Raw genomic sequence first — 12,385 nt, 5'->3', positions numbered from 1 at the left:
TCTTTATTTAGCCTTCTAATGAATGGTCTAGCTTTCACAAGAATGATATGACTAAGAAAACCAGTTGATAATATCCCCAAGGTGCATTTTCAAGAGGCAACTGGACTTTCTGGTTTTTCTTTGAAGACTTTTTCGCTTCTCATCCAAGAGGCTCTTGAGCTGAAGAAGCTTCTTGGATGAGAAGCGAAATGTCTTCAAAGAAAAACCAGAAAGTCCAGTTGCCTCTTGAAAAAGCACCTTTGGGAAAACCATGGACCTGGATGACTGAGAATCTCCATAGACAACATGTACCTTTGTCTGTGTGATAGCTCTGTATGTCATTATTTGTCTGTTTCTTTCATACGCTTTCTTCTAAGTAGGAGATGCTCTTTTCTCATGGCTATAGTCACTTTCGCTATGGATTTCTGAAGATAAAATTTGGCTCTATTAACTTTTCTATTTGCACTGTTCTGTTTTGTTTCATACGCCCTTCTTTCACTTTTGACAAGAGATTCCTTACATTTTTACCCTGAAAGTGGTATCAGCATTTCAGAAGTTGCTGATACCCCCACTCAACAGGTTTAACTACAATTTCTTTTTTTCTAGCCCAACATTATTCATTATATAATCTGCATATAAGATTATTAGATAAATTAAAGCACACTCTTTTTGTTGCTCTTATCCCTTCTAAGCAGTGTTTCCTGACCCTCACACAAACTCTTTAAAAGATAGATGAAGTAGGGCAATACAACTACGTATATAGAATCTATCCACAATATGTTAAAGCAATCAAAAGCTTTTCTAATCAATAAAGCAAAAAATGATGGGTGTTTGGACATCTCTTGCCTTTTGCATGATTTATCAGATTTTAGTAAGGAGATCTTATTCATCTGACTCCTATTGGACTGAATTCAATTTGTACTCCTGGCAATTTTCATTTCATGTATTGTTGATGTCTGGATTGCAAAATCTTGACCATTATCTTATTAGTATAAAATATAAAAGCACTATCCAGCATTATGACTATTCTTCAGCTTTGTTGCTTTTAGGAATTGGATTATGAATTCATCTTTTCTATTCTCTTGACTGCTGTCATAATCTCAATTCCCACTTACAAATAACAATAGAATTTGAACTAAATTATTTTGCAAATTTTTAACAATTTTGTTGGTATTCAGCAGTTTCAGCTTTGTGTGTGTATGTATGTATGTATGTATGTGTGTATGTGTGTGTGTGTATATATATGTGTGTGTGTGTGTGTGTGTGTGTGTGTTGTATTTGTGCTGATAAATAAGTAAAGGGAGACTAGTATAGATCTATTTCAAGCTATTTAGCTTTCATCAGCTAGCCATACCCTTACTGGGATTCGAACCTGGGCTGTATTACATATTAGGCAGATGTATTAGTCACTAAGCCACAGGCTCTCCTCATCAGTTGAGCTAACACAAATCAGCTTACACAAATACATACATACTTACATACATACATACATACATACATACATACATACACACACATACATATACATACATATACATACATATACATACATGCACACATTCACACACATACACACACTGGAGACCACACTCTCATTCACAGAGCGACTCTAGGCATGGTACAATTGTTTCTAGCAATATGTTCTAGGACCCATTTAACTTCTTTCCAGAGTGTGTAGCTTCAGTTCAGGGTTTAAACCATCATATGTATCAACAATTTTGGGTTCTTTTGCTATATTTGTTCCGTATATTTGCATTATATATCTTTAATGCCTTCTTTTTCCTGTAAATTTGTGCCTTATTTGGCTTTTTCATGCCAATCTTTGTATAAAATATTTTCTTGCTTTCAGTAATTTTCTTAAATTGATAACTTAACCTTGTCATTTGTTATCCTCAATTTCTTAGCATTCTTTATATGAAGCTATAACTCCTAATCTTTTTTTTTATCTTATATGGAACTTTGCATTTGGCATTTGTTTGTACATTTTCTTCTATGTCTGTTATTTTTAGAATACCATTTTACGTTGTTTTGTTTTTACATATTGGGATATTTTTAAAATTGTTAATGATGCCATGAACTACAATGCAGAACACTTCAGGGACTCTATCAAATCTATTGTCTACGTTTCCCACATACTTATATGAAATAGTGTTGAAATCATATCTTTCTAGCTTGATAAATTCATTTGTTTTCCTTAGCCCATGTTGTATTTTTCCAAAGAAAACCTTTGTAATTTTAACTATGGTCAGCATGATGCTAATTTAATAGAGTGTTTTCAACTTTGCCTGTAAAGTGTATCTGTGTGCAGATACACAGTAGCAATAGTGCTTAGACTTATATACTGCTTTGTAATGCTTCATAGCACCCCAACAAACTGGCTCCTTATTTTACAGAGTTTGGAAGGGTGGAAGGTTGAGTCTACCTTGAGCTGATCAAAATCAAACTCCTGGCAATGGGCAGAATTAGGTTGCAATTCTGCATTCTAGCAATAAATTGTGTGTGTGTGTGTGTGTGTGTGTGTGTGTGTGTGTGTGTGTGAGAGAGAGAGAGAGAGAGAGAGAGAGAGAGAGAGAGAGAGAGAGAGAGAGAGAGAGAGAGAGAGAGGAGAATACATAGGCATTCAAATGTACAAAGTATATAATCAATTTGTTTTTGCTGTTGTCCATTCAATGAGTTCCATGTACAGTCATTTCTTAGGTTCTGGAAAAACATGCATGTTATAAATATTTGATTTTCTTCGCAGAACTCTATTAGTCTATTGCCTGCTTCATTTATTCTAAGGCCAAATTTTGTTATTTGTATGTTGTTTTACTTCTAGGTATACTGTTTTTGTCTCCTGCAATTAGAATAAAACCTTTTCTTCTTTTTTTCGTGTTGATAAACAGTTACAAATTGCCATATAACTGTTTTCTATCTACTTCCCCTGCATTTGTGGTTAGATCATAGACTTTATTCCTTTATTAAGGATACATTTTCACAATGTATAGATTGTGTAAAGACCAAAGGAATTAATTTAACAGTTTTTCTAGATAATGAAAGACAGAGTCTCCTAGATATGATTTGCAGTGATAGTGATAGTGTAGACCCATGAAGACTAAAACCCCAGGAGGGAACAGAATGAAACTAGATATAAATATGATGAAAGAATACTTGATGGATATGCAAAGGATGGTAGAGAATCCTAGATGTTGCTATGGAAATGATCAAAATGTACAGTGTGACATACTTTGATGGGGAGAAGCCAAATAAACGCTAACTATTGGAGCAAGCATCCATGCAAAAGAAAAAGCAAGTTAGATGAAATTAATAGAGGAATTTATTGTAAGACTTGAGGCAGCCAGTGCAGCTGAATGGAAATAAAATTTAGAAACTGAAACTGAGATGAGTTGCTCAGCAAGCTATAGTTTGAAAATGGGTAAATATCTCTTTCCTGGGAGTCAGGGGTTAAGTATCAAGATTCAAAGTAGCTGTCCCTCTCTCTTCTGTTGTAGTCAATACTAGGCACCACATTTTAGGGAGGTAATTCTACCAAAGTAATAATGGGCCTAGAAGTTGGAAATAATTAGAGGCACTTCATATGTTTAACCTGAAAAAGAGAATGTTGTGAAGAGGCATGATAACTGTCTCCAAATATCTAAAGGGCTTTCATATAGAAGATGAGCAGAATTGTTCAAAGAAGAAATAATGGGTTTAAATGACAAAGAAACAGATTTCACTTGGACATCAGGAAATATTTCCCAATAGTAAGATCTATTCAACAGTGGAGCAGTTGGCCCTGGGAAGCGATAGACTTTCTTTCACTTGGAGATGTTTAAACAGGGCAGATGCAGTAATAGTAGGATCCTGCTACTGGGCAAGAGTTTAGACTAGATGATAATTGACATCCATTTCAACTCTTCCCCTTTCTGATTCTATGATTAGAAGTAGAGGTACTGATATTTTAGATCAGCTTTTTGTCAATCAGGTTTAAATAAATTATTGCTAGAATAAATTAGATTGCTAATGGAGTATATTGGGATAAATATTACTCAATGTCGCAATTGATGATAGCTGCATTAACAGCATCTGAAATTCCAGAATTACCATCCAAATTGGAACAGGTTTTGGATTATTCTAAAATTAATCTACACTATCTTTTAAATAAACAATTAGAACATTTTAAATAGTTTACAAGAATCCTGAAATATAATATCTTAGATTAATTTAGTAATAGGATATAACAGATAATAAAAATAGGTAACTGATAATAAAGAATATCAGGTATTTTTATTATTATGTAAGGATAATTCAATAATATTTTTTTCATGCTTACTTCACACCTTAGATAATGGTTTGGAAAGAATGGCTAATAACATTATGTTGGAAATGTAGTGTAGTTTAGACTGCTTCTCTCTTCTGTTATTCCCAGATAATTCCTTGGTCAGCTTCAGAAATCCCAGTTTGAATTGCAGTGGGCTGGCTGCTACACTCACTAAATGACTTAATGAGTCCTCCCTGTTTCTTGCTCTTCCTTCTGATGTAGCTTCTATGATTTAGGATATCCGCTGACATTGTATCATATCAAATACTCAGCAGTTACTAGCCAAAGGAGAACACTGCCAGCACAAGCTACTCATCAATCTCCGAGTATAGGAATGGGGGATGTTATCTTCTGTCTACTCCCAGTTTACTATTATGCACTGTAAACAATTATTTTCAGAATAATGACTGTTTTATTCATTACACAGAGTGCTAAAAGATTGGTTTCGGTATAAAGATGCATTATAAAAACATATTATGATTTTTTTTCTTTATCAAATTCCTGGTCTTCTGCTAAATCTTTAGATTAAAAAAAATCAAATAAATATTTTTTAAACTGGAGTATTATGTTTCCTTGTGTTTACTTACAATGGGCAGTGAACACTCATCTTTGGGCACTTTAGGCATTTGGACCCATCTAGAAAAATTAAAGCTATACTTTCCAATACTACATATAAATACAATAGAAAAAGTGGGGGGAAAAACAATTCCGGTATTATCATTCTATAGGCCTTCATTTAACCAGTGAAGGCCTATAAAATAGAGACAACTAATTCTGTTTTATCACAGTGGCTTCAAACTACTGTAATAAGAATAGAGGCAAAACTAGTTATTAATTCCATATGTAAATCCCACAATAGCTGTACCATATTCAGAGATCTACCGGCACCAGTTGTCAATAGTTTTCCTGATAATATTTACTTTCAATGTTCAACCACTTCATATTTTTAGATTTGTTGTATTTTCCATACAATGCTAACATATGCATTTGTCGGTCTAGTGGTAATTTAGTCATCCCAACTGTGTCTTTACAGTTGCTGCTTGCTGCTTCATGAAGATGAATAGGATGGTTTAAAAGGTTATAAAACCATTTATTAATAAGTAATAAAACAATTACTTACAGCAATTCATCTCTTAAGCATCAGTCAATAGTTCATTTCCATCTGATCCTGCATTAACTCAGAATTTCAAGTCTTTAAAGAAAGAGTAAAACTTAAATAATAATCTTTTCTTTTTCAAATAATAACCTTTTTAAAAACAACAACCATTACTCATGAATAGTATTAATCTAGTAATTTTGTTTTTACTCTTTTACTTGCAGAACTTCTTAAATCGGTGTTTCATTTTTGTAACAAGTCTCCTTGCTCTGGTCAAAATTCTGATGGCAGGGCTAGTGATGAAATGTTTCAGATTTGGATTCTTTGAATTTAATGTTATATGAATTGCAATTTCCTTCAATATCTAATATATAAAACTCAATTATCACACTTTAAGTTTAAGAATCCAATGCATGCACACACACACACACACATATTTCTGTTTGCTTCTTATTCTAACATTTGACCTTAAATACTTTCATTTTATCATTGATAGTCAACTATGATAACAATTTTTCTCCCTTGTCACCCTACATTTTCTTCTTACATGGCTTTTTGTAGTTTAACTGGTTCATCTAAGCATGACCCAGACAACTGTGGACAATCGAATATGACATGTTCTACTGAAAAGTAACACTGCAAGCGAAGGAACTTATTCTTTGTAATTCAACATTGTTAAACAAATATTTTTTCTCTCTCTATTTGTCCATAACATACTTAATCAACCACATGCTTGTAGATAACCTGGATTTAATGTAACATGACTAAATTCATAAAAGAAATCAAACTCCAAACTATTAAATCTATTATATGAACAGAATAGAATGTTATATATGGGGAAAATCAATAATGTGGTAGGATTTAAATGTTCAACTTACATTTTTTTTGATAAAAAGAATACCAACCTAAAACCAATAAATATTTGTTGCATCCAATATTCAATTATTATTTAAAAAAAAACTTAAAACAGTCATTTATAATTTCACAGGTTTGCAGAGTGACAAATCCTAGTTGCAGGACTGTAGTGTCATTCTCTTTCCAAGGTGCTTTCCAAGGGATCTAAGCTTCCACTGCCTTCCTTCCTTCCTACTATGATTTACAATAGTAAGTTCTAGTTTATCAATGAACTGCTAAGGTTCTGTGGGATCTGGCTAAATATTTTGTGGGGCTGAATGATCCTACAGGCTAAGGCAGTGGTGAAATCTAATCCCCCCCTGCCCCAGTTCTGTTGGCATGGCTTGGTGGTAGTGGTGGTCATGTGACTGGGTGGGCATGGCCAACTTTTTTTTTCACTTTCAGCTATTTTAAAAAACTTTTAATAGTATTTTTTCCCTGCCAGTTTGCCCGAAACAGCAGGGGAAAATGCTTTAAAAAGTTTTAAAAAATAGCTTCTGATGATCGCGCAGCTCACAGCTGAGGTGTACGATCCTCGGAAGGTGGTTTTTTTTTTACTACCAGTTCGCAGAACCAAGGACAATCGTCCCTACTGGTTTGGCCGAACTGAGCCGAACAGGGAAGATTTCACCCTTGGGCTAAGGGAGGAGATAATCTCTGTCAGATCAAGTCCTCCTGCCTTCCTCCAGAAAGCTACTCCAATTAGTCTTTATCATTCAACAGCTATCCATAACTGGATTTCTTAGGAGGAACATCTGCCTTTGGCTTCCAGTAAAACCCATTGCATCTCTTTGAAGGTCTGTCCCAAATCAACTTTGAAAATCACCATCCTCCCCATGCAGTCTGGTTAACTAGACTTTCTTTCCATGGTTATTAACTGCTTAAAACCTTGATATTTCTGATTCATTGCATAGAGAGGTCTCTTGCTGTTACATTCCCTTAGGCAAGTGCGAACTAATCTGACACTTCCCAGTAATTCAACATAGCTGGTTAGAACTTAATCTCTATTAGAACATCTGAACATAAAGCCTTTTACAATGGTTGATAGCCTCTGACGGTTAAAGCTAATGCTGTGGTTTATATCCTTTGGGATTAAAATATGGCATTTTCTAAAGTTTTCCACAGAGCAATTTATGGTTTTGATGATTAGATAGGATAGATTTTAGAAAGAAGAGAGACATACTGTAACTTTAGAGAAAGAGAGAAATTTATATCTGTACTTATAACTGTTGTACAGAAGATTGAAAGCCACTTCTTTAATTGTTTTTTCCTTTTCTATTTTCTTTTACTATTTTGCACTTTTAGTTGTCTCTTTGATTTCTTTTTCTTTATTACTTTATATTAGTTTACATTGGTTTTTCTACTTTTTCAAACTTTTAATAAAATTAAAATAAAAGATCACAATGTTTTCCATGGGGTAAGAATAAACTTGTATTCATTTCCCAGACTATTTTAAGTGTGAATTCCAGGTCTGGGAAACTCATTTCTAAAATATTTTAAACACCTGTTATATATTTTCTGATTAATGTCAGTCATGAACTTGTTATTTGCATTTTTGAACAAATAAGTATTCCTCATAAATGTGATACATCTCATATCTCAAAACAGGAAACACTGCTATACATGAACTTAAATCAGGTAGACTCAAATAAGTCCTGCTAGTATACCATGTAAAATCTTATCTATATTAGTAACTACAGCTATTTTGAAGTTGGACACAACTTCAAATCTTTTATTAACCTTTGTCAGAATCTTGTCTCTATCTGAGAAATGATTGTAGCTGAATGTCAGGTACGACTGAAATAAGCTTAGAAAATACCCATTAACTTTGAATGTATCTAAATCACTAGGACAAAATTAATTCATCCTTGGATACTGAAGATACTGCCTAGACGTCTGGCCAGATGTTTCTGTATTATCTATGAGAAATCTTGGAGAACTGGTAAAATGCCAGAGGACTGGAAGGAAGCAAATGTCCCATCTCTTAAAAGAAGGAAGTTCCAACATACTGATATTTGATCTAACTGATATCAATACCGATGAGATTCTACAGAAGATTATAGAGCTATGATGGTGAACCTATGGCATGCTCTGTGGCATACAGAGCCATCTCTTGGGGCACGCAAGTCATCGCCCGTTCCCCTCTGGGTTCCGGTGCACCAGCTAGCTGATCTTCACATTCACAGGAGTGCCAGAAACCAGTCTTCTGGTTTCCGGCATGAACATGTGCACCTGGCTCGCATATGTGTGCAAGAAACTGGAAGACCAGGTGGCTGATATCCATGCGCACGCTGGAAACTAGAAGAGCAGCTGCTCGGCACGCGCATGTGCACCAAGTGGCTGCTCTTCCGGTTTCTGGTACGCACCCATGCTCCTGTTTTGGCACTCGGTGCCGAAAAGGTTCGCCAACACTGTTATAGAGAGAGCAGATTTATAAATACTATTAAGACAACATGCTAATTGTCAGAATTCACAAGGGATTTGTGAAGAATGGATCTTACAAGATTACTGTAATCTTATCTTATATATGAATTGAATAACTTTCTTAACAGGAAATGCTGTAGACACACTATTTTTTTTTGATAACCTACCATTTTTTTGCCCAGCTTGAGGCAGCACATATGAGCCCTTCCTACTATTTTGCCAACAACCACCCTCTGAAGCAAGTTGACTAAGAGAAGGACACCAGAAGTCACCTAGATAGTTTCTGTCCCTAAGGGAGGGCAACAATTCACTGTCTCCCACTTTCTAGTCCTTTACATTAAGTCTTCTGTCTTATTGGCTATAAGAAATATACTGTATTTTTCGGAGTATAAGACACACTGGAGTGTAAGACGCACCAAGATTTTGAAGAGACAAATAAAAAAAAAAGTTTTTGCATTCTGCAGACCTCCCAAAAACGGCCAGTTTTTTGTGAAAACTGCCCCATTTTTGTAAAAAAAAAAGGCATGCATAGCCTTTAGGAGTCTTATAGATGCTCCTGTGGGCTGGGGGGGGGGGCAAAATTGAGCAAAAAAGAGCCCATTTTTTTGCTCATTTCTGCCCTCCTCAGCCCCCAGGAACACTCTATAAGCCTCCTAAGGCTCTGCATGGCCATTTTGGTAAAGTGGGCAGGGTTTCGGGAGGCAAAAAATGCTGTATTCAGTATATAAGAAGCACCCAGATTTTCAGCCTCTTCTTTGAGGGAAAATGGTGCGTCTTATATTCTGAAAAATATGGTACTTTGACTTCAACAAACTATTTGACAAAGTATCTCGAATCCTGGAATACCTCGAATTTAGCTAAATGTAGGCTGTATGGCCTCACAAGACTTTGAAAAACCCTAAGTGTTTCTGATGAGAGCAACAAGGATGATTAGGAGTTTAGAAGGTATGCCTATGAAGAAGGATTGCTGCATATGTTTAGCCTTAAAAAAAGATATGGGTGAAAGGGAGGGTATAATGACATTCTTTAAATGTTTAAGAGGATGTCATGCAGAAGGAGGAGAATCTATTTTCTCTCATTCCAGAGTACAGGACAAGGAATAGGGGTTAAAATTACAGAAAGGAATATTATGATTGATAATGCCACTTTCCTAACAATAAGAGCAGTTTCAGAGCAGAACCAGTTACTTAGAGAGGTGATAGGCTCCCTTTACCGAATGGGATGTGTTCAAATGGAGACATCTGTCAGGAATCCAGATCTTAATTTTCATTTAAAAATGGGTCTTCATCTTAATTTGCATTCTTGTACAGAGCATGAAGTTGAATTCAATAGCCAAAACATCATTTTGTAACTGAAGAAAGAATATTTGTAAGTGTATAGGGTATAGGGTTTCCTGCCTAGGCAGGGGGTTGGACTAGAAGACCTCCAAGGTCCCTTCCAACTCTACTATTGTATTATTGTATTATTATTGTGGTAGGTATAACACAATTTAGAACTAACCAGCTGCTTATTATCAGTTTTGCAGCAAAATTCTGACCATATCTATAAATCCATGCATGTGTGTGTGTCTGTAAGTGGGTCTATGTCTGCAAGTGCATCTTTCTCTCCCTGTGTGTGTTTATGTGTGTGTGTAAATTTCATGCAGAAAATAATGCCTTCTATATTAAGTCATAAGCTGTATATCTTTCCTGTACTTTTCTTGTAGTCCTTTGTACAATGTTTCCCCTTTGCAGGAAAATCAGGAAATAACATATGCTGAACAATTACCCAGACCAGTGATGGCGAACCTTTTTTTGGCTCACCTGCCGGGGGGGGGGGGTCGGGGGTGTGTGTCATGTGCAGGCATGCCACACCCATAACACCCATTTTTGGCGTGCTTTTTTCATCCTCCCCAAGCTCCAGAGGCTTTATAGGAGCTTGGGGAGGGGGGAAATAGCCTCCCCGCCCCACGGAGGCCCTCCGGAGGCTTCAGGAACTTACCTGAAGCCTCTGGAGCACAAAAAAACGGCCCTAAGGGCAAACCGGAAGTTCAGAAATGTACTTCTGGTTTGCTTGTAGGGCTGGTTTTTAGCCCTCTGGAGCCTTCAGGAGGCTTCCCTGAAGGCTCCGGAGGGCTAAAAATGACTTCCATTTTGCTCATATGGCTGGTTTTAGCCCTCCGGAGCCTTCAGGGGCTTTCAGAAGGCTTCCCTGAAGCTTCCAGAGGGCAAAAAATGACCCTATGAGCAAACAGGAAATGACTTTCGGTTTGTCCGTAGGGCCGGTTTTCATCCTCCAGAGTCTTCAGGGGCCTTCAGGAGGCTTCCCTAAAGGCCTCCGGAGGGCAAAAAAAATGACCCTAAGAGCAAACAGGAAATGACTTCCGGTTTGTCCATAGGACTGGTTTTTGTCTTCTGGAGCCTTCAGAGGCCTCCAGGAAGCTTCCCTGAAGCCACTGGAGGGCTAAAACCAGCCATAAGAGCAAAACAGAAGTCATTATTTGCCCTCCAGAGCATTCAGGGAAGCTTTCTGAAGGCCTCTGGAGGCTCCGGAAGATGAAAAACAGCCCTACGGACAAACCAGAACTCATAACTGTAAAATATTGTAGATTTACATCTAATGAAGGACATATTCTTAAAACTCTATCCAATTATTCTCTAATTCAAGAATTTCCCAATGCCCACAATAGCAAACTGAATTTTAGCTCTTATATCTCTTGAGGAGCATTCTAAAAGTCTTTTTATCTTTCTGATAACACTTACATTTTTCAAATATCTCATTACTTTCAGTAATAGAATTTCCCCAAACTTTGCCACATAATTAATATCCAGCAGATATCTTTAAAAAAAAGATTTGATGCAATATTTTCTGAACATCAGACTTCCCAGCCAACTACCAGCAAATTCACTTCTAATACCAAGTAAAGATATAAGGGCTGTGCGGGTGCTTCAGATGTTTTGAAATATATGTAAGTGCAAATTTAACATCTATTTGTGACTCACTAAAAATTCCATCTCTGCTTTCTGATTCAAGGATGGTTATGAGCTGTAGACAAGTGCTGCATTCACATTCTGGTACTTTCCATTTTTTGCATAAATTTAAAATATATTATTGCTTCCTAAATATTAATAGCATGATTGGAATGTTAATAATACTATGCATTAAATTGCAAGAATTATTCACTGGAAATTTTGTCAGAAGTTTGGCTCTGAATCAGTGGTGGGTTTCTGCCGGTTCGCACCGGATTGGGCGAACCGGTTGGTGAATTTCACAGATCCGATGAGAGGAGGTTCAACCGGTGGACCCGGAAGTAACTTCTGGAACGCCTGCCCCAGTCCTGTTGCTCGCTTGCCCTGCTGTCCCGTCGCAGTTCGCTTGCTCCCCCGCCTGTCCGCACTAAACTAGGCTAACTTAGCCTGCTGCTCACTGATTGGCGGGAGTTCAGCCAATCAGTGAGCGGGCTGGAGGCGATCTGTTTAAAAGCATGGCGCTAGAGTCTTTCTTGTTCCCGAGCAGCTGTCTTAATTATTGTGTGTGGAATAGTTTGAAGTGGTTACAGTATAAATTATTGCTGTACCCTTAAAATGGTTACAGTATAAATTATTGCTGGTGGAATAATGGTTACAGTATACTATTACTGGTACAATATCTTAAAATGGTTACAGTATAAATTATTGCTGGTGGAATACTTAACAATGGATTTTAAGGATTTT

This window comes from Natrix helvetica, assembly GCF_964273705.1.
Source record: "Natrix helvetica genome assembly, chromosome: 3".
NCBI lineage: Eukaryota > Metazoa > Chordata > Lepidosauria > Squamata > Natricidae > Natrix > Natrix helvetica.
Note: the sequence above shows the minus strand (reverse complement) of the source record.